The 19148-nt window shown below is 46.6% G+C and overlaps 1 protein-coding gene and 1 long non-coding RNA gene across 2 annotated transcripts in view; one reads left to right on the forward strand and one right to left on the reverse strand.

Moving 5' to 3' along the window:
• LOC309361223 (uncharacterized protein) overlaps positions 1-18926 on the reverse strand; it is a gene marked incomplete at its 3' end in the record, with an annotated part of 497879 nt that extends 478953 nt beyond the window's left edge. The window contains exon 1 of the mRNA XM_081896152.1: positions 18518-18926. The remainder of the gene's footprint in view (positions 1-18517) is intronic.
• On the forward strand, positions 14548-16424 carry LOC309361299. The gene is made up of 3 exons (XR_014164408.1): positions 14548-15598; positions 15914-16123; positions 16358-16424. It is a non-coding gene; the product is annotated as an uncharacterized lncRNA (long non-coding RNA).
• Positions 18927-19148: the final 222 nt, after the last annotated feature.

Raw genomic sequence — 19148 nt, forward strand, 5'->3', positions numbered from 1 at the left:
CCGCCCTCTAGAGGCAAAGCAAAGTTCTATCTTGTAATTGTTGATCATGTAACTCAATATATATGGATTTATGTATTGCAGAAACCACCGGAAACCTTAGCAAAGTTCAGAGAATTTTGTGATAAGGTTAAGTTTGTTCATGATGCTAATGTTGAAAGTCTTTTCACAGATGAAAAGCCAATTTTTGTTTCACAGGTTTTTCTGTTGGCTTTTTGCAATCTGGTAGCGCTGCAGAGAGCTTGCTGGGGAGGCCATGCATTAAAAAGAAGGGACTCAAAAATAACTTAAACAAGGTTTTAATAACAAAAACTCCTCATACACTAAATACATTAACAACAAACCAGACCCAACCACCAACCCAACCCCCAGGGTAATGGGAAAGCTAGGTGCTGCTCCTTATATACTACACCAAAATGCTGACACACCTTAATCAAATACAACTCAGCAGCACCTGCTATGTTTCACAGCTGTAAAGCTGGGTCTCGTTATCTTGCTCTGGCCCTTGCTCTGGCCCCTTAAAGACATACACAACAAGTGGAACAATGATGAACCTTTACGTTTAAAGAAACCATTCTACCTCCCTCTAGAGGCAAAGCAAAGTTCTATCTTGTAATTGTTGATCATGTAACTCAATATATATGGATTTATGTATTGCAGAAACCACCGGAAACCTTAGCAAAGTTCAGAGAATTTTGTGATAAGGTTAAGTTTGTTCATGATGCTAATGTTGAAAGTCTTTTCACAGATGAAAAGCCAATTTTTGTTTCACAGGTTTTTCAAGATTTCCTTGAGAAACGTGAGATAGATCACAAGATTGCTGTCTCTGAAGCTTCATGGAAGAGTGTGTGTGTAAAGGTGAACACAGAGTTGCAGAAAGGCGTGAAAGCTCAACTGCTAAGTTCACATTTGCCCCAAGAGTTCTGGGCTGAATCGCTGAACGCATATTCTTACACGTGGGTAAGAAAGGTTTCAGCAGGTATGGAAAGTTCTCCTTTTGAGAAACTGTTTCACAGAAAACCTTCAGTTAAACACTTTAGGGTTTTCGGGTCTCATGTGCGTGTGGATACTGTGGAGTTTGGAACTAACAGGGTTAAAACTCCGTGGTGTCCTGTATCTGGGAGGAGCTTGACGCAGAGAAGTGAGTCACAGTCTGTTTCACTGTTCAGACTTGCTTTCGCTTCTGGCTGACACGCAGCACAGCACAGAAGCTGTGTGAGAGTGCTTTTGGAAAGCACAGAGAATGGCGGAGGTTTCCGATGGATTTACTGCTTTGTAAATAAATGCTACTAGAGATAAGAACGAACTGTCTCTGGACTTGATTTATCCCTTTTTCTCACACGGACGCAGGACCGCTGCTACTCTGCTCTCCTGCCAGGTCAGCTTTCAAAGCAGAGTCCACGCAGGGAAGAGTGACTGGACTCGGGATTCATTTTATTTACGCGAACAGGTTATGGAAGTTCCGCAATTCCTGACAAGTGTGAGAAGGGAGGAAGACTGCCAGCTTTGAGTTGCTGTGATCTCCTGCCAGGAAGGGCAGTGGGAGATGCTGGTGATCGGAGCCAAGAGCCAAGAGAGACGACTGCTTCGGAGAGGACCAGTTGCTGGCAGTGTGAGTACGCTTAAAGCCCCGGTGGGTGGAGAATGGCTGCTGCACAGGCACAGCAGGGCCAAGACAGCTACCCCGTTGAGAGACTGAATGGGGCCAACTGGGAGGCCTGGTCAAGAAGAGCAAGGGGGTGGTTTGTGGCCACAGGGCTCTGGAGTCCAGTCCAGAAGGAGCCGGCCCCACCCACGCAAGCTACTGCTCTGCTGAGTGAGAGAGAGCAGAGAGAGCTCTGCATGTTGAAAGAATCTGTGGACGCTTTGCTGTTGCCCCATCTGCAGGGCGTTAAATCGGCTCAAGCCGCCTGGCAGGCGCTAAGGAATCTGTGTGAAAGCTCAGCAGGAGCCGAAGGCCAAGGGAGCAAGCCTAGGGCTGAAGTGGGAGCCAGACCAGAGGGGGCTGGAAGCCCAGGAGGGGCTAAAGGATGTCCAGAGAGAGCACCAAGCCCAGTGGGGGCTGGCACTGTGTTGGGAAGCTGTTGCAATGCTTCAACACGTCTGTGTGATGGACTGTGTGCTGCAGAGAGGCTGAGAGCTGGGAAGAGGAAAGCAGTAGCAGTCTGTTCCTCAGGTAGCAGTGCACCCAGAAGTGGGGGTGCAGGCCAGGCAGGCCATGCCAAGAGCTCTGAGAAAGCCAAAGTCTCTGAAAGTTGTTTGTGCTTTGTGGCGTCGTCCAACAGAGCTGGGAAGCATCCGCTAGAAGCCCAGGCTGCCAACGACACCGGCTGGCGTGGAATGTCAACAAAGCAGGTTCCCAGGGCCGGTTCCAGCAAAGAAATGGGAAAGCAGCAGGCCAGGAGGAAAACAAAGTCTTATCACCTCACAACTGCGTTGGTGTCTCTGAGAAAAGGCAAAAGCCTTAGTCGGGGGGAGGCTGTGGCCATGGCAACCGGTGGGGGTGCGAGCAACGCCATTGCAGCTTTGGAAGACAGCCAGAGAGACACTTTATCTCTCGTCATCGACTCAGGCGCATCTCACTGTCTCGTGAAATCACGGGAACTCCTGAGGAACTGCAAGACAGTTAAAACTGAACGTTATGTTATTTTAGCAGATGGGTCTCAGAGACCATTGACTGAATCTGGGTTTTTCTTTTGTTCTTTTATAGATCATTGGGTGCAAGCTTATGTGGTTCCAGAGCTTGCCCACTCTCTTTTAAGTGTGTCATCGCTCACTGCTGATGGGTTTGAAATTCGGTTCTCTAACAATTTGTGTTCCTTCTACAGGGATGGGAAGAAGATCTACAGTGTTGAGAAAAAAGACAGGCTCTTTCTGGTGGAGATGCCTATTGAAAATGGGACTGGTGGGAAAATGGGACTGGTGGGAAAATGGGACTGGTGGAAAATGGGGCTAGTGGAGAGTCCATTGAAGACGCCCAAGTGCAGTGTGCAAATGTCCCACCACACCATGATTGTATACACTTATGGCACAGGAAATTTGGGCACGTTGGGTGGTCACTTGTGCGAAAAGCTGCAGAAAACACCATTGGTTGTAGGTTCAAGGCTTGTGACAAATACCTAGATTGTCAAGCCTGTAAGCAATCGAAGGTCACAACATGCACATACCCTAGGTCAGAGAGGCGAACCAGCAAACCCTTTGAACTTGTGCATGCAGATTTGTCAGGGCCCATGCCAACACCTTCTTTAGCTGGGTCTAAATGGGTTCTGGTTCTGATTGACGATTTTTCAAATCATTCTTGGGTTTTCACGCTTAAACAGAAATCAGAGGCAGCTGCACTGATCAGGGATTGGATCACAGCGGTAGAGCTACGGTTCTCTACCAGGGTGATTTCCTTTCAATCTGATCGGGGGGGGGGGGAGTTCACAGGTTCTGCGCTGCAATCGTTTTTCAGGCAGAAGGGTATCAGTCATCGACTGACGGCCCCCCACTCTCCGCAACAGAATGGGGTTGCAGAGAGAAAATTTTGCACACTACAGGAATCAGTGAACGCTATGTTGGAAGACTCGGGTTTGCCACAGCGCTTTTGGGCTGAGAGTTATAAAACAGCATGTTTTCTGCAGAATCGGGTGTACAATTCCAGTGTAGGCAACACACCGTATTTCTTGTTGCATCAGAGGAAACCGAAGGTGGGGTTTCTACACGTCTTTGGGTCTGAGGCTTGGGTTCTCATTCCAAAGGCCATACGCAGAAAGGGTGAGCCAAGGTCTAGGAAGATGATCTTTGTAGGCTATGAGCCGGGTTCAAAGGCGTGGTGTTTCGCATACCCTACTGGCAACCATTCTAAGCTGCTTATTAGCGGCAGTGCTGAGTTTTGCGAGCAGAGTGGGTGGAAACGTCTTCACGGGAACCCGGATGTTCTGTTAGACTCAGGTGAGGAAGAGGAGGAGGACGAGGCTGAACCTGTTGCTGAGATGCATGGTCCACAGCCACAGAGTCCAGAGCAGGGATCTCCAAGGGGGAGGCTCCATATCTCTCCAAAAGGGAGTCCCAGGACCCCTCCACAGGTTTCTGTCAAGTCTGAGTTAAGGAGTGAACCATCCTCGCCAGCAGAACCAGCTGTACGCCCGAAACGGCACAGCAGGTCAGAGGGGGATGTTTCAGACACAGAGGATAGTAGGGCTGATCCAGGTGAATCAGGCGCAGTTCCAGAATTCACACTGAGGAGGTCAGCAAGATCAACCAAAGGGAAGCCACCTGAAAGGTATGAAGCCACAAGTGTCTGGGTTGGTGTGGCTAGATGTGAACCTGAATCCTTTGAGGATGTTCAAAAGTTGCCTCAGGAGGAAGCCAGCAAATGGCGTGAGGCGATGCAGAAGGAGATGAAATCAATGGAGTCTCTTGGTGTGTTCTCACTCACACAGCTGCCGGCCAACAGGCAAGCTGTTAGTTGTAGGTGGGTTTACCGTTTGAAACCCACAGAAGCGGTAGAACCACAGTATAAAGCGAGATTAGTGGCCCGAGGATTCACACAGAAAAGGGGTGTCCACTTCACGGAGGTGTATTCGCCAACGTCACGAGCGGAGACTCTAAGAACGCTTTTGGCGATAGCAGCACAGAGAGGTTGGAAGGTGAACCATTTTGATGTAGATGTTATCTCCAGGAGAAGTTGTACATGCTTCTTCCTCCAGGGTTTGAAGTCAGTGAGCCAGGCATCGTGTGGCGGTTGCACAAATCCATCTATGGATTACGCCAATCTGCCAGGAATTGGAATATGTGCCTACATGAAGCCTTAGAAGAGCTAGGTTTTAAGAGATCTCTTGCAGACAATTGTCTTTACATTAGAGATTCAGGCTTGAAACAGCAAGTGGTTCTGGTGTTTGTTGATGACATTTTGATCATGGCACAGACAGGTGAACAGGTGGAGAAGTTTGCTAGGGAGCTTGGAAAGCGGTTCAAGCTAAAGCAGCTTGGAGATGTCAAGTCCTATTTAGGCATAGAGATCACAAGAGCAAGTGATGGAAGCTTTTTGCTTCGCCAGAAAGGTAAGACTGAACAGTTGCTTGAGAAGTTCAGGAAGTCTGATTCTGCAGGTGCCAGATCACCCATGGAGACTGGATACGTGAAAGAGTGTCAGCAAGTAGAACGCGTGGTGTTCGAAAATACTGAACTCTTTCAGTCAGCTCTGGGTAGTCTGTTGTATCTGTCACAGTGGAGCAGACCAGACATAGCGTTTGCTGTCAATCTGCTCAGTAGAGAGGCGTCAAGTCCTAGTGTGCAGGCCTGGAATGGTATAAAGCGGGTGCTACGTTACCTGCAAGATACCAAAGACTTTTGCCTCAAGATGTCAGCTGAGGGCGATGTCAAGCTGACTGCTTGGGTGGATTCGGATTGGGCTAACTTTCAGGACCGCAAGTCAGTGTCAGGCCTAGTGGTGAAGTTTGGGGACTCAGTAGTTGGGTGGAGGTCCCGGAAGCAAAGTCTCATAGCGCTTTCATCTACTGAAGCTGAGTTCAGTGCGCTATCAGAGGTTTGCAGAGAGCTGGAGTTCTATGTGTGTTTGGTCGAGGAAATCTGTGGAGAGAATTGTCTGCCCGTTGTGGTGCATGAAGACAATCAACCGTGCCTCAAATTGGCTGAGACGGGCCAATTCAAAGCGAGGACCAAACATTTGGACATACGTTTCCAGAATGTATGTCAGAGCGTTCATGAGGGGCTAGTTGCTCTGAAATACTGTCCCTCAACAAAGAACCTCGCTGATGGTTTCACAAAACCATTGACCTTCCAGAAGCACGAGGAGTTCTGTGAGGGTCTGTGTATGGGGAAAGCATTGTTGGCTGTTGTCCCCAGATGCAGGACAAGAGGGGGTGTGGAGTTTGGAACTAACAGCTTAATGACGATTGGACCAAATTTATAACATATATGGAAACAAATTCTAGAAATCTAAAAATCACAGTAGGTTTAACATAATTCTTGCGATGCATAGATGATATAAAATGAAAACTGCAGAATGGAATTACAATCTTATATAATCCAAAACCGAGATGGAGGGAAGTCAATTCGTGTGTTTCTTTTTTGGTCCGTTTAGGTTTTCTGTTGTTTGTTCTTGTTCTTGTTTTCTTTTTTCTCTTTTTTATGTACCCTTGTTTTGTTTTTCTGTTTGCTTATGAAAATTAATAAAAAGAATTTTTAAAAAAGAAGAAGCATTAAAAGTAATAGACGAATTTGGAGCGATGGCAGAATTTAAAATTAATAAAAAATAAAACAAAAATGATGGTAAAGAACATGAATGAGGAACAACTAGACCAACTACAAAGTAAAACAGAAATAACAACGGTAAAGAAAAGAAAATATTTGGGTGTTTGGCTCCTTGAATACAAACCTATTCAAGGATAATTATAAATCAACATGGAAAGAAGTAAAAACGAAATTGGAAATATGGGACAGATTGAAGCTATCCTTCTGTGGAAGGATAGCAGCTATTAAAATGAATGTCCTACCAAAAATGCTCTTTTAATTTCAAACCATTCCAATTATAACAGGACAAGGCCAATTCAATGAGTGGCAAAAAGTGATCTCCAGGTTTGTATGGCAAGGGAAAAAGCCTAGAATAAAATTCAAACTTTTAACGGACAAAAAAGAAAGAGGAGGCTTTTCACTACCGGACCTCAAAATATATTACAAAGCTGCATCTATAATATGGTTAAAAGAGTGGTTTAGTTTGGAAAATACAGATATATTAGATCTGGAAGGTTTCAGAAATAGATATGGGTGGCACGCATACCTTTGGTATGACAAGGTCAGAGTACATAGGGACTTTTAAAATCACATCATAAAAAGACCACTATTTGAAGTCTGGAAAAGATATAAAGAGTAGTTCGAAAGAAAGACGCCATGTGGCTGTCACTCCCAGAGGCTTTTTCACTGAAAAGACAAAATATGAAAGGAAAATGGTTGACCTATAGAGACATGTTATTGTGGAGTTTGGAACTAACAGGGTTAAAACTCCGTGGTGTCCTGTATCTGGGAGGAGCTTGACGCAGAGAAGTGAGTCACAGTCTGATTCACTGTTCAGACTTGCTTTCGCTTCTGGCTGACACACACAGCACCAGCAGCAGAAGCTGCGAGAGAGAGTGCTTTTGGGAAGCACAGAGAGAGATGGCTGAAGTTTCCGATGGTTTCTGATGGTTTTACTGCTTTGTAAATAAAGCTACTAGAGATAAGAACGAACTGTCTCTGGACGTGATTTATCCCTATTCTCACACGGACGCAGGACCGCTGCTGCTACTCTGCTCTCCTGCCAGGTCAGCTTTCCCAGCAGAGTTCACGCAGGGAAGAGTGACTGGACGGCAATTTATATTTACCAGAAGAGGTCATGGGAGTTCCGCGTCTCCTGACAAGTGTGAGAAGGGAGGAAGGCTGCCAGCTTTGAGTTGCTGTGATCTGCCAGGAAGGGCAGTAAGGAATGCTGGTGATTGGAGCCAAGAGCCAAGAGCCAAGAGAGACGGCTGCTTCGGAGGACCAGCTTGCTGGCAGAGTGAGTACGCTTTAAGCCCCGGTGGGTGGAAGATGGCTGCTCAGGCACAGCAGGGCCAAGACAGCTACCCCGTTGAGAGACTGAATGGGGCCAACTGGGAGGCCTGGTCAAGAAGAGCTAGGGGGTGGTTTGTGGCCACAGGGCTCTGGAGTCCAGTCCAGAAGGAGCCGGCCCCACCCACGCAAGCTACTGCTCTGATGAGGGAGAGAGAGCAGAGACAGCTTTGCATGTTGCAAGCATCTGTGGACGCTTTGCTGTTGCCTCATCTGGAGGGCGTTAAATCGGCTCAAGCCGCCTGGCAGGCGCTGAGGAGTTTGTGTGAAAGCTCAGCGGGAGCCAGACCAGAGGGGGCTGGAAGCCCAGGAGGGGCTAGAGGATGCCCAGAAAGCCCAGTGGGGGCTGGGACAGTGTTGGGAAGCTGTTGCAATGCTTCAACAAGTCTGTGTGATGGACTGTGTGCTGGAGAAAGGCTGAGAACTGAGAAAAGGAAAGCAGTCGCAAGCTGTTCCTCAGGCAGCGGTGCACCCAAGAGTGGGGGTGCAGGCCGTTCCAAGAGCTCTGAGAAAGCGAAAGTCTCCGAAGGTTGTTTGTGCTTTGCTGCGACGTCCAACAGCACTGGGAAGCATCCGCTAGAAGCCCAGGCTGCCAAGGACACCAGCTGGCGTGGAATGTCAACAAAGCAAGTTCCCAGAGCCAGACGTGGGAAAGCTGCAGGCCAGGAGGAAAACAAAGACGCCTCGTCTTTTCACCTCACAGCTGCGATGGTGTCTCTGGGAAAAGACAAAAGCCTCAGTCGGGGGGAGGCTGTGGCCATGGCAACCGGAAGGGCAGCAAGCAACGCCATGGCAGCTTTGGAAGACAGCCAGAGAGACACTTTATCTTTCGTGGTGGACTCAGGTGCGACCCACAATCTCGTGAATTCACGGGAGCTCCTGAGGAACTGCAAGACAGTTAAAACTGATCGTTACGTTAAATTAGTGGACGGGTCTCAAAGACCATTGACTGAATCTGGGTTTCTCTATTGTTCTTTTATAGAACATTGGGTGCAAGTTTATGTGGTTCCAGAGCTTGCCCACTCTCTTTTAAGTGTGCCAGCTCTTATGGCCGATGGATTCGAAATTCTATTCTCTAACAATTTGTGTTCCTTTTACAGGGATGGGAAGAAGGTCTACAGTGTTGAGAAAAAAGACAGGCTCTTTCTGGTGGAGATGCCCATTGAAAATGGGACTGGTGGGAAAATGGGGCTGGTGGAAAATGGGGCTAGTGGAGAGTCCATTGAAGAAGCCCAAGGGCAGTGTGCGAATGTCCCACCACACCATGATTGTATACACTTATGGCACAGGAAATTTGGACATGCTGGGTGGTCACTTGTGCGAAAAGCTGCAGAAAACACCATTGGTTGTAGGTTCAAGGCTTGTGACAAATACCTAGATTGTCAAGCCTGTAAGCAATCGAAGGTCACAACATGCACATACCCCAGGTCAGAGAGGCGAACCAGCAAACCCTTTGAACTTGTGCATGCAGATTTGTCAGGGCCCATGCCAACACCTTCTTTAGCTGGGTCTAAATGGGTTCTGGTTCTGATTGACGATTTTTCTAAGCATTCCTGGGTTTTTACGCTGAGGCAGAAATCAGAGGCAGCTGCACTGATCAGGGATTGGATCACAGCGGTAGAGCTACGGTTCTCTACCAGGGTGATTTCCTTTCAATCTGATCGGGGGGGGGGGGAGTTCACAGGTTCTGCGCTGCAATCATTTTTCAGGCAGAAGGGTATCAGTCATCGACTGACGACCCCCCACTCACCGCAACAGAATGGGGTTGCAGAGAGAAAATTTCGCACACTACAGGAATCAGCGAACGCTATATTGGCAGACTTGGGTTTGCCACAGCGCTTTTGGGCTGAGAGTTATAAAACAGCTTGTTTTCTCCAGAATCGAGTGTACAATTCCAGTGTAGGCAACACACCGTATTTTTTGTTGCATCAGAAGAAGCCTAAAGTACACTACTTTCACGTCTTTGGTTCTGAGGCTTGGGTTCTCATTCCAAAGGCCATGCGCAGAAAGGGTGAGCCAAGGTCTAGGAAGATGATCTTTGTAGGCTATGAGCCGGGTTCAAAGGCGTGGCGTTTTGCATACCCTACTGGCAACCAGTCTAAGCTGCTTATTAGCGGCAGTGCTGAGTTTTGCGAGCAGAGTGGGTGGAAACGTCTTCACGGGAACCTGGATGTTCTGTTAGACTCAGGTGAGGAAGAGGAGGAGGACGAGGCTGAACCTGTTGCTGAGATGCATGGTCCACAGCCACAGGGTCCAGAGCAGGGATCTCCAAGGGGGAGGCTCCGTATCTCTCCAAAAGGGAGTCCCAGGACCCCTCCACAGGTTTCTGTGAAGTCTGAGTTAAGGAGTGAACCATCCTCACCAGCAGAATCAGCTGTACGCCCGAAACGGCACAGCAGGTCAGAGGGGGATGTTTCAGACACAGAGGATAGTAGGGCTGATCCAGGTGAATCAGGCGCAGTTCCAGAATTCACACTGAGGAGGTCAGCAAGATCAACCAAAGGGAAGCCACCTGAAAGGTATGAAGCCACAAGTGTCTGGGTTGGTGTGGCTAGATGTGAACCTGAATCCTTTGAGGATGTTCAAAAGTTGCCTCAGGAAGAAGCCAGCAAATGGTGTGAGGCGATGCAGAAGGAGATGAAATCAATGGAGTCTCTTGGTGTGTTCTCACTCACTCAGCTACCGGCTAACCAGAGAGCTGTTAGTTGCAGGTGGGTTTACCATTTGAAACCCACAGAAGCGGGAGAACCACAGTATAAAGCGAGATTAGTGGCCCGAGGATTCACACAGAAAAAGGGTGTCCACTTCACGGAGGTGTATTCGCCAACGTCACGAGCGGAGACTCTAAGAACGCTTTTGGCGATAGCAGCACAGAGAGGTTGGAAGGTGAACCATTTTGATGTAGATGTTGCCTACCTGAACTCAGATCTCCAGGAGGAGTTGTACATGCTTCCTCCTCCAGGGTTTGAAGTCAGTGAGCCAGGCGTCGTGTGGCGGTTGCACAAATCCATCTATGGATTACGCTAATCTGCCAGGAATTGGAATACGTGCCTACATGAAGCCTTAGAAGAGCTAGGTTTTAAGAGATCTCTTGCAGACAGTTGTCTTTACATTAGAGATTCAGGCTTGAAACAGCAAGTGGTTCTGGTGTTTGTTGATGACATTTTGATCATGGCACAGACAGGTGAACAGGTGGAGAAGTTTGCTAGGGAGCTTGGAAAGCGGTTCAAGCTAAAGCAGCTTGGAGATGTCAAGTCCTATTTAGGCATAGAGATCACAAGAGCAAGTGATGGAAGCTTTTTGCTTCGCCAGAAAGGTAAGATTGAACAGTTGCTTGAGAAGTTCAGGATGTCTGATTCTGCAGGTGCCAGATCACCCATGGAGACTGGATACGTGAAGGAGTGTCAGCAAGTAGAACGCGTGGTGTTCGAAAATACTGAACTCTTTCAGTCAGCTCTGGGTAGTCTGTTGTATCTGTCACAGTGGAGCAGACCAGACATAGCGTTTGCTGTCAATCTGCTCAGTAGAGAGGCGTCAAGTCCTAGTGTGCAGGCCTGGAATGGTATAAAGCGGGTGCTACGTTACCTGCAAGATACCAAAGACTTTTGCCTCAAGATGTCAGCTGAGGGCGATGTCAAGCTGACTGCTTGGGTGGATTCGGATTGGGCTAACTTTCAGGACCGCAAGTCAGTGTCAGGCCTAGTGGTGAAGTTTGGGGACTCAGTAGTTGGGTGGAGGTCCCGGAAGCAAAGTCTCATAGCGCTTTCATCTACTGAAGCTGAGTTCAGTGCGCTATCAGAGGTTTGCAGAGAGCTGGAGTTCTATGTGTGTTTGGTCGAGGAAATCTGTGGAGAGAATTGTCTGCCCGTTGTGGTGCATGAAGACAATCAACCGTGCCTCAAATTGGCTGAGACGGGCCAATTCAAAGCGAGGACCAAACATTTGGACATACGTTTCCAGAATGTATGTCAGAGCGTTCATGAGGGGCTAGTTGCTCTGAAATACTGTCCCTCAACAAAGAACCTCACTGATGGTTTCACAAAACCATTGACCTTCCAGAAGCACGAGGAGTTCTGTGAGGGTCTGTGTATGGGGAAAGCATTGTTGGCTGTTGTCCCCAGATGCAGGACAAGAGGGGGTGTGGAGTTTGGAACTAACAGGGTTAAAACTCCGTGGTGTCCTGTATCTGGGAGGAGCTTGACACAGGGAAATGCGTCACAGTGTGTGTCTGCGTTCAGATCTGGTTTCGCTTCTGGCTGACACACACAGCACCAGCAGCAGAAGCTGCGAGAGAGAGTGCTTTTGGGAAGCACAGAGATAGATGGCTGAAGTTTCCGATGGTTTCTGATGGTTTTACTGCTTTGTAAATAAAGCTACTAGAGATAAGAACGAACTGTCTCTGGATGTGATTTATCCCTATTCTCACACGGATGCAGGACCGCTGCTGCTACTCTGCTCTCCTGCCAGGTCAGCTTTCCCAGCAGAGTTCGCGCAGGGAAGAGTGACTGGACGGCAATTTATATTTACCAGAAGAGTTATTGGAAGAGAACAATGTATTTAGGATCAAACCATATGAGGAATTGAAAGATAAACTGCGAAGTTGAATGGAGTACCATCAAATGGGTGATATCTTCTCAAAGGATAAGAAAACAAGAGGGTTTGAACAAACAAAATCAATATTAGAAACTGCAGTACTACAAAATAACAATAAAGCACTGTCTAAGGTCTATGAGTACCGTATTTATTAGAATGGCACACAAAAGACAAAGAAATCAAAAGTGTCATGATTAAGTGGGCAATAGATGTAGGCCACAACATTGAGGATGAAAAGTGGATAAAATTATGGAATATCGGCCTAAAATTTACAGCATGTACATTGTTAAAAGAAACTCTGTTAAAAATGATGTACAGATTGTTGTTGGAGCCAGCCGTCACAAGTGGTTTAGCACAGCATAGAAAGAAGACACAATGAAGCAGCGAGTATTTTCATAATACTGGAGGGCAGCTCCTTCCAGCCTTGCTCCTCTGGCAACTTTTTATTATCTCCTTTTTTCTCCCAGCCGCATGGCCGTTTTCCAAAGTCTCCTGTTACCTCATCCGGTCAAGGCTTGACACTCCCCTCTCCTTGTAAGGTAATCATTGCCCAGAGGAATGTCAGGGGGCACCCTGCAGTATTTACAAGCCTCTGCCTTGGCTTTATGACTCCCACATGCCCTCTTTCTTTATTTTATTAATCAGAGTCATAATTGTCCGTTCCAATATGGTTATATCGAGTGCGATAAGCGACTCTTGTGAAACCGGAAGCGGGCCGCGGACTGGAGAACCATGCAGTACACATAGAAATTAAAGAAGGAATACATTGAATACAGCAACACAAAATAATGCAAATAACTACTATAATAATCACTAAAATCAATAAATGTCGAAGCCAACTTCCATCCGGAAGCCAAGAATATAAGAATTCTGAGTCCAAGCTGCATGGTAGGCTTCCTTTCTAGTTTATTAGCCATGCACTGATGTCACTCCTATAGCACTGAGATTGGTCACTGTATGTTCCTGTAAGAGAACAAGAGCTATTAAAAGTGAATTTCAATGTATATTGACAGTTTGGATATATGCCCCATGATTCTTTCCCCTCTCTAATTTGAAAACAAATGGGGCAGGCTCATGGAGGGTCAATTGTACTGGAGGCCAAAAGGTTTGCTTAGGGGATATAATATTAGTAAATTGAAAGGATCCATTGACAGGCACACCATGAAACATTAAGCCTGAATGGCTGGCAAAAGGGGGCATGTGCATACATAACCAACATTTAGAAGCATGCAATAAACTGGTAAATTTAATCATATCTTGCACAAAAATATTATTCCTCCATATCTTATGATAATTTTCTCCCCTAAAAGTCTTATTCAACAACGCTGTTCTTATAGTTCGAGAGTGGCTGAGCCGTGGATGCTGCCAGCCAGAGTAGGATTCTGATGACAGCGGCTTGCCAGCTGATAAGGTGAAATATGGTGGTTTCAACTGGACTGGGTCGTCTGCTTCTCTTCCTTGTATAACGGTGCAGCAAAGGATGGCAAGGCAATGGTTAGGAAGGCGCTTCCGCAGTTGAAGATGCTCGCCATGGCCGCACGCATCGAGCTGGAACCCACAAAGGCTTGTCCTCTACGTCCACTGCTGAGTATCCTCGTCCCCACGTAATCAGCGGGACAGGTCCATGCCACGCGGGATCAGGCAAGCGTCGGTACACCACCAAGGGGCGGGGGAGTGCCTCTTCCTTCCTAAAATGCAATTCAGTGGGGGTATGGGTCCTGTTATGTGGATATAAGAGATGGTTAAGCACAAAAAGAACTTGGTGAACAGCCGAAGGGATATCCGCTGTTGGTATGCTTCGGCCGTCAAGCTGTTTAAGCAATAGTGTTTTGAACGTCAGGTGCGCTCTTTCCACTATCGCTTGCCCTGTGGAGTTAAAGGGTATACCATGAGTTAATTTCACATTCCACAACATACAAAATTCCAAAAATGTTTTAGAAATATATGCTGGACCATTATCAGTTTTGATGCGCGCAGGTTTACCCATGACTGAGAAACAGCGAATGGTGTGCTGGATCACATGACGAGCTGTTTCCCCCCTCATGGGCGTAGCCCATATGAATCCAGAGTGGGTGTCCACCGTGAGGTGAACCTTGGAGAGTGGAGCCAACACAGGTGTGTGTGTGACATCCATCTGCCAACACACCAATGCAGACGTGCCCCTAGGATTGACAGCATCAAAAGGAACGGCCAGCTGAGATTTAGAACAGGAAGCACATTGGGACACAATATCCCTAGCTTGGGCCAAAGGAATAGAAAACTGCTTAGCCAATGCTTTCGCAGGGAGATGAAAAGTGTTATGACATAGTATAGGATCAGAAAATAGAGAAAAGGCAGTAATGTCCCTCAACGCTGAATCTGCCCTTGCATTGCCTTCTGCTAAATACCCTGGGTGTGACGTGTGGGAGCGAAGATGTGCAACATAATAAGGGAACTCTCTGTGCTGAAGTAAGGCCTGCAGGGCGAGAAACAAGGAAAGCAAGTCAGAATCCAAGGAAGGAGTTATATAAGATATTGGTAAGACAGCAAAAATGTGATACACATACTGAGTATCCACAATAAGATTGAAAGGTTGAGTAGGAAAGGATTGAAAGGCAAGAATCACAGCCGCTAGCTCAGCTCGCTGAGCAGAAGACTGTGGAGGGGTAAATAAACATTTCCATTTTCCTTCCTCCTCCCATGTCACTACCCCCCTAGTTTTTGTTCCATCTGTGAAAAGGGTCAATGCAGAGGGGAGAGGTGTGAGAGACAAGGGGGTAGCCAGAACATAGGTGACCTGTGTCAGAAATGTCAAACGATCATCCTTTGGGGGGTTAAAAATGGTGACACCTATAAAATCCGCTAAGGCGATTTGCACGGCAGCATTTGTGATCAATAAATGCTGCTGTTCGGTCTGTGAAAAAGGCAAATAAATTGATGCAACATCAAAACCGCTCAAAGCCATAGCACGTGAACGTCCTTTGATAACAATGTCTGATGTGGATTCAATTACGGAATAAATGTTCTTTGGAGGGGTATGAGGTAAATGTAACCATTCTATAATGCAGATAGTCTTCTTCTTGTCCGTCTGAGCATATAAAATTCCTGTTGGCAACAATGGTGTAGCAAACACTGCCAGATGCAGCTGGTGTTCAGCACCTCTAGGTGGCACATGCGGAAAGGTTTCGATGCTTCATCCATAAAATGCTGACAAAGTGTAGGGGAGTTCCGCATGCTGTGTGGCAGAACAATCCACTGATATCGCTGGGTGGGCTGCAAATTGTTATATACTGGCAATGTAAAAGCAAACCGTTCCTGTCTGCTGGAGCCAGTGGGATGAAGACGGTTCAATGTGGCCGAAAGTCAATTGTTCAGAAATAAGCTGTTCAGAAACAAGTTGGTGCCGTTGCTCCGGATTTTTCTTTTGGTGGAGGCCACTGTTCTACCCACACTGAGGTATCGGTGACCTTGGTTTGCCACGCTGGAAACGTTGTATCGATGGCTACAGGCTGGTTTTTATTCAGTGCTGCTGTTAACAGATGAGCTGCTGTACTTACAGACTGACAAATGCGAAGCATGACTGCTGTGTCTGTGGCAGGATTGTGTATTATCGGTCTTAACACAACCTTACAATCCTCATTTGTATTTTCAAAGGCCAATTGTTTGATAATTATTTGTTTGGCTTCAGGATTTTCAATTTGGCGACTCACTGCTGTAAGCAGCCTATCCATGAAGGAGGAATATGATTCTCTAGGTTCTTGTCTGATTGAACCCCACCTAGACTGAACACTGGTGGGTTCTGGAATTTTTCTCATTGCTTGTTTAGCAGCAAGAGCAGTGTCCCTCAATAAGATTTGCAGCAGTGTGGCTTGCATTGAGGCCTGAGCAAAGGGACCACGCCCCATCATAGCATCCATCACACTTGCGAGGGTAAGATTAGGATTATTCCCTCTTGCTTGTTGCAGTAAAGCAGGAGCATAAGCACAACAGGCGATTTCCCATTCATGGGCAAACAATACACCTGCTGATGGGGGTAACACTGTACGTGCCAAAAGCTTGATGTCATCTGGCACCAACAGCTGGGCTAATGTAGCTTCTAAAAGAGCCTGTGTGAATGGTGCTTGAAGTCCATTTGTCCTAACTGACAATTGGAGCTCTTTCAAGATTTTAAAGTCAAAAGGTTGGTGCTGGGCTTGAGTTCCTGCTGGAGCACCAGCAGGGGGCACAATAACAGGGAATGCCATGGTATCCTGTGATAAAGAACAGGCAAGTACTGCACGTTGAAAAGGGGTAGCTTGTTCTGCCGCTGAAAGAGTAGGGTCATTTCCAGCCAGACCACTGTATTTTTGCAGGATTGGGTCCTCTGGTGAGGAACTGTAGTCTGGAGGCTTGGGGTCTGGGGGTGCTGGCAAAGCAAGTGCTGGAACACATGGCAGGACAGCAGGCTGAATTAAAGAAGCTGAAGGTTGTGTTGGCAATACAGCCATGGAGATATTTTTTGGTGATAAAGAACCCATAGCATATCGAATTTTACACCAAGCATTTAAAATTTGAATTCCTATGCTAGGATGTCCATGAAAATGAGTCCCGATCGTATCCCAATGTTTTATTTCCCATTTTCCATCCAAAGGGAACCAGGGACAATGTTCATCGATGGCCAGAATGAGCTGCATCAAATCACCCTCAGGAACTTCCAATTTGCTGGAGGAGAGGAGAAATTGTAGGTCTCTTAAAAATTTCTGTTGCGGAGATGACAGGGAGTTGCCCATATTTCTAAAATCAATATAAAAGGGATCGACTCACCAGGGATCCTTAGATGAAATCAGGCTGTGAAACCCTCGCCGGGCGTAATGAGTCGATGATCGAGAAGCCTCTTACGGTTTCCTTTGAAGTCTGAAGTCAGTCTCACACTGCTTCCTTTAGCCTTTGAAGTCGGTCTCAACTGCTTTTTTTAGTCAGCCTCCTTTCTTTTAAGTTTTCTTCTTCTTTTAATTGAGCCTCAGAGAGGGCACCACTTGTTGGAGCCAGCCGTCACAAGTGGTTTAGCATAGCATAGAAAGAAGACACAATGAGGCAGCGAGTATTTTCATAATACTGGAGGGCAGCTCCTTCCAGCCTTGCTCCTCCGGCAACTTTTTATTATCTCCTTTTTTCTCCCAGCCGCATGGCCGTTTTCCCAAGTCTCCTGTTACCTCATCCGGTCAAGGCTTGACACTCCCCTCTCCTTGTAAGGTAATCATTGCCCAGAGGAATGTCAGGGGGCACCCTGCAGTATTTACAAGCCTCTGCCTTGGCTTTATGACTCCCACAGATTGTGAGGAGAACCTGAGCTTACAGGGTTAAACATCTCAGAGTGTACGCCCTGCCTAGGAGGGGGGAGACTATGCGTCATATCCAAGAGTCTCCAGCCTTTGTTCTCTCTCTCTACTTTCGCTTTTGAGGAGAGAGGACGTGTTTTCACGATGCTGTTCGCTGTGATAGACAATGGATAGTCTGCTGTAAATAAAAACTGCTTCTAGCTGCTAAGATCCTGAGTGGACTTTATTTAAGCACACTGAAGAACGCACTGGAGCTTGCAGCTTTCTCTGACCGCTGCGTTAAACTCTGCGTTTGCTCAGAGCCTTTGGAATGTGGCCTTTGAAGTCCGGAGGCCTAGCAGAACTGCGCAGCCGAAGCGGGCTGGACACCAAGGCTTATCTGAGCAATAAACATTCTTCACAGATGGTACCTCACGCCAATTAAATTGTCAAAGATGTATAAAGCAGGAAATAAAAATTGTTGGAAGTGTGGGGTGAAAGAAGGCAGTTTCTTCCACATGTGGTGGACTTGTGACATAGTGAAAACGTATTGGGAAAATATATATATAAGAAATTAAAGAAGATTCTTAGGTACACGTTTTTGAAAAAAACAGAGTCATTCCTGTTGGGAATGGTGGGAGAAGACATTGACAAGAATGACCAAAAACTGTTCTTATACACAACAACAGCGGCGAGGTTATTGCTGGCTCAGGCATGGAAACAGCAAAAATTGCCTACAATAGAAGAATGGCAGTACAAGGTTATGGAGTATGCAGAAATAGTCAAATTAACAGCAAAAATTTGACATCAGGGGGATGAAACATATCAAAAAGAATGGGGAAAATTTATGTTATATAGAGAGAAGATTATGTGAAATAGGGAAACCAGTAGAATTAAAATAATATCTCATAACGGGAAAATACAAGAAATTTACTGGATAATAAATGAATTAAAAATGAATTAAAAATGTATATTAGGACTATTATTGAACAATATTTGTAAATGATTATAGACAGACAACAAGAATTTGTATATATAGAAAGATTTTTTTGTTTACGGACTGTAGTGATCAGGTGGGATTGCTATGAGGAATTATAACAAATATAGAGTAAGCCATCTGTGTCAGCAATGAAAGCATTGCGTTGACTGGGTTTAAACTATTTTGATATGATTTTTGATCAATCCACACCTCTGCATCCCTGTTCCATTTCTCTTTCTTGACCAGTCACTGCCAGTTGCTTCGCCAGGCAGGCATCCTGGATCATCAAAGACGGTGGGCAGTTTCTTTGATGTAGCTTTTCTGATATGTTAATCTTAGGGCCAGGAAACAGATCTCACCTGAAGGTGATAATGATCGCTGCCTTCCTGGCCATCCTTCTTATCATGCAACATATTTTTCGCTCTATAGGACGCACCGGACCATAGGAGAGGGAGAACAGGGGAAAAAAATTCTTGTTCTCCCTCTCTAAAACAATGTGCGTTCAAGGTGCATTCACCCAAAGCCTCTTGAGCACAGCGGGAATTACCGCTGCGCTCTGGAGGTTTCAGGTGGCTACCTTGGAAGCCTCCAGAGCGAGAGGGGTCGGTGCGCACTGACTCCTCTTGCTCTCCAGGCTTCAGTGAAGGCAATCCAAAGCCTCTGGAGCATGGTGGGAGTTCCCGCAGGGCTCCGGAGGCTTCAGGTTCCTTTCA

This window comes from Podarcis melisellensis (genome assembly GCF_964234715.1).
Source record: "Podarcis melisellensis genome assembly, chromosome: W".
NCBI lineage: Eukaryota > Metazoa > Chordata > Lepidosauria > Squamata > Lacertidae > Podarcis > Podarcis melisellensis.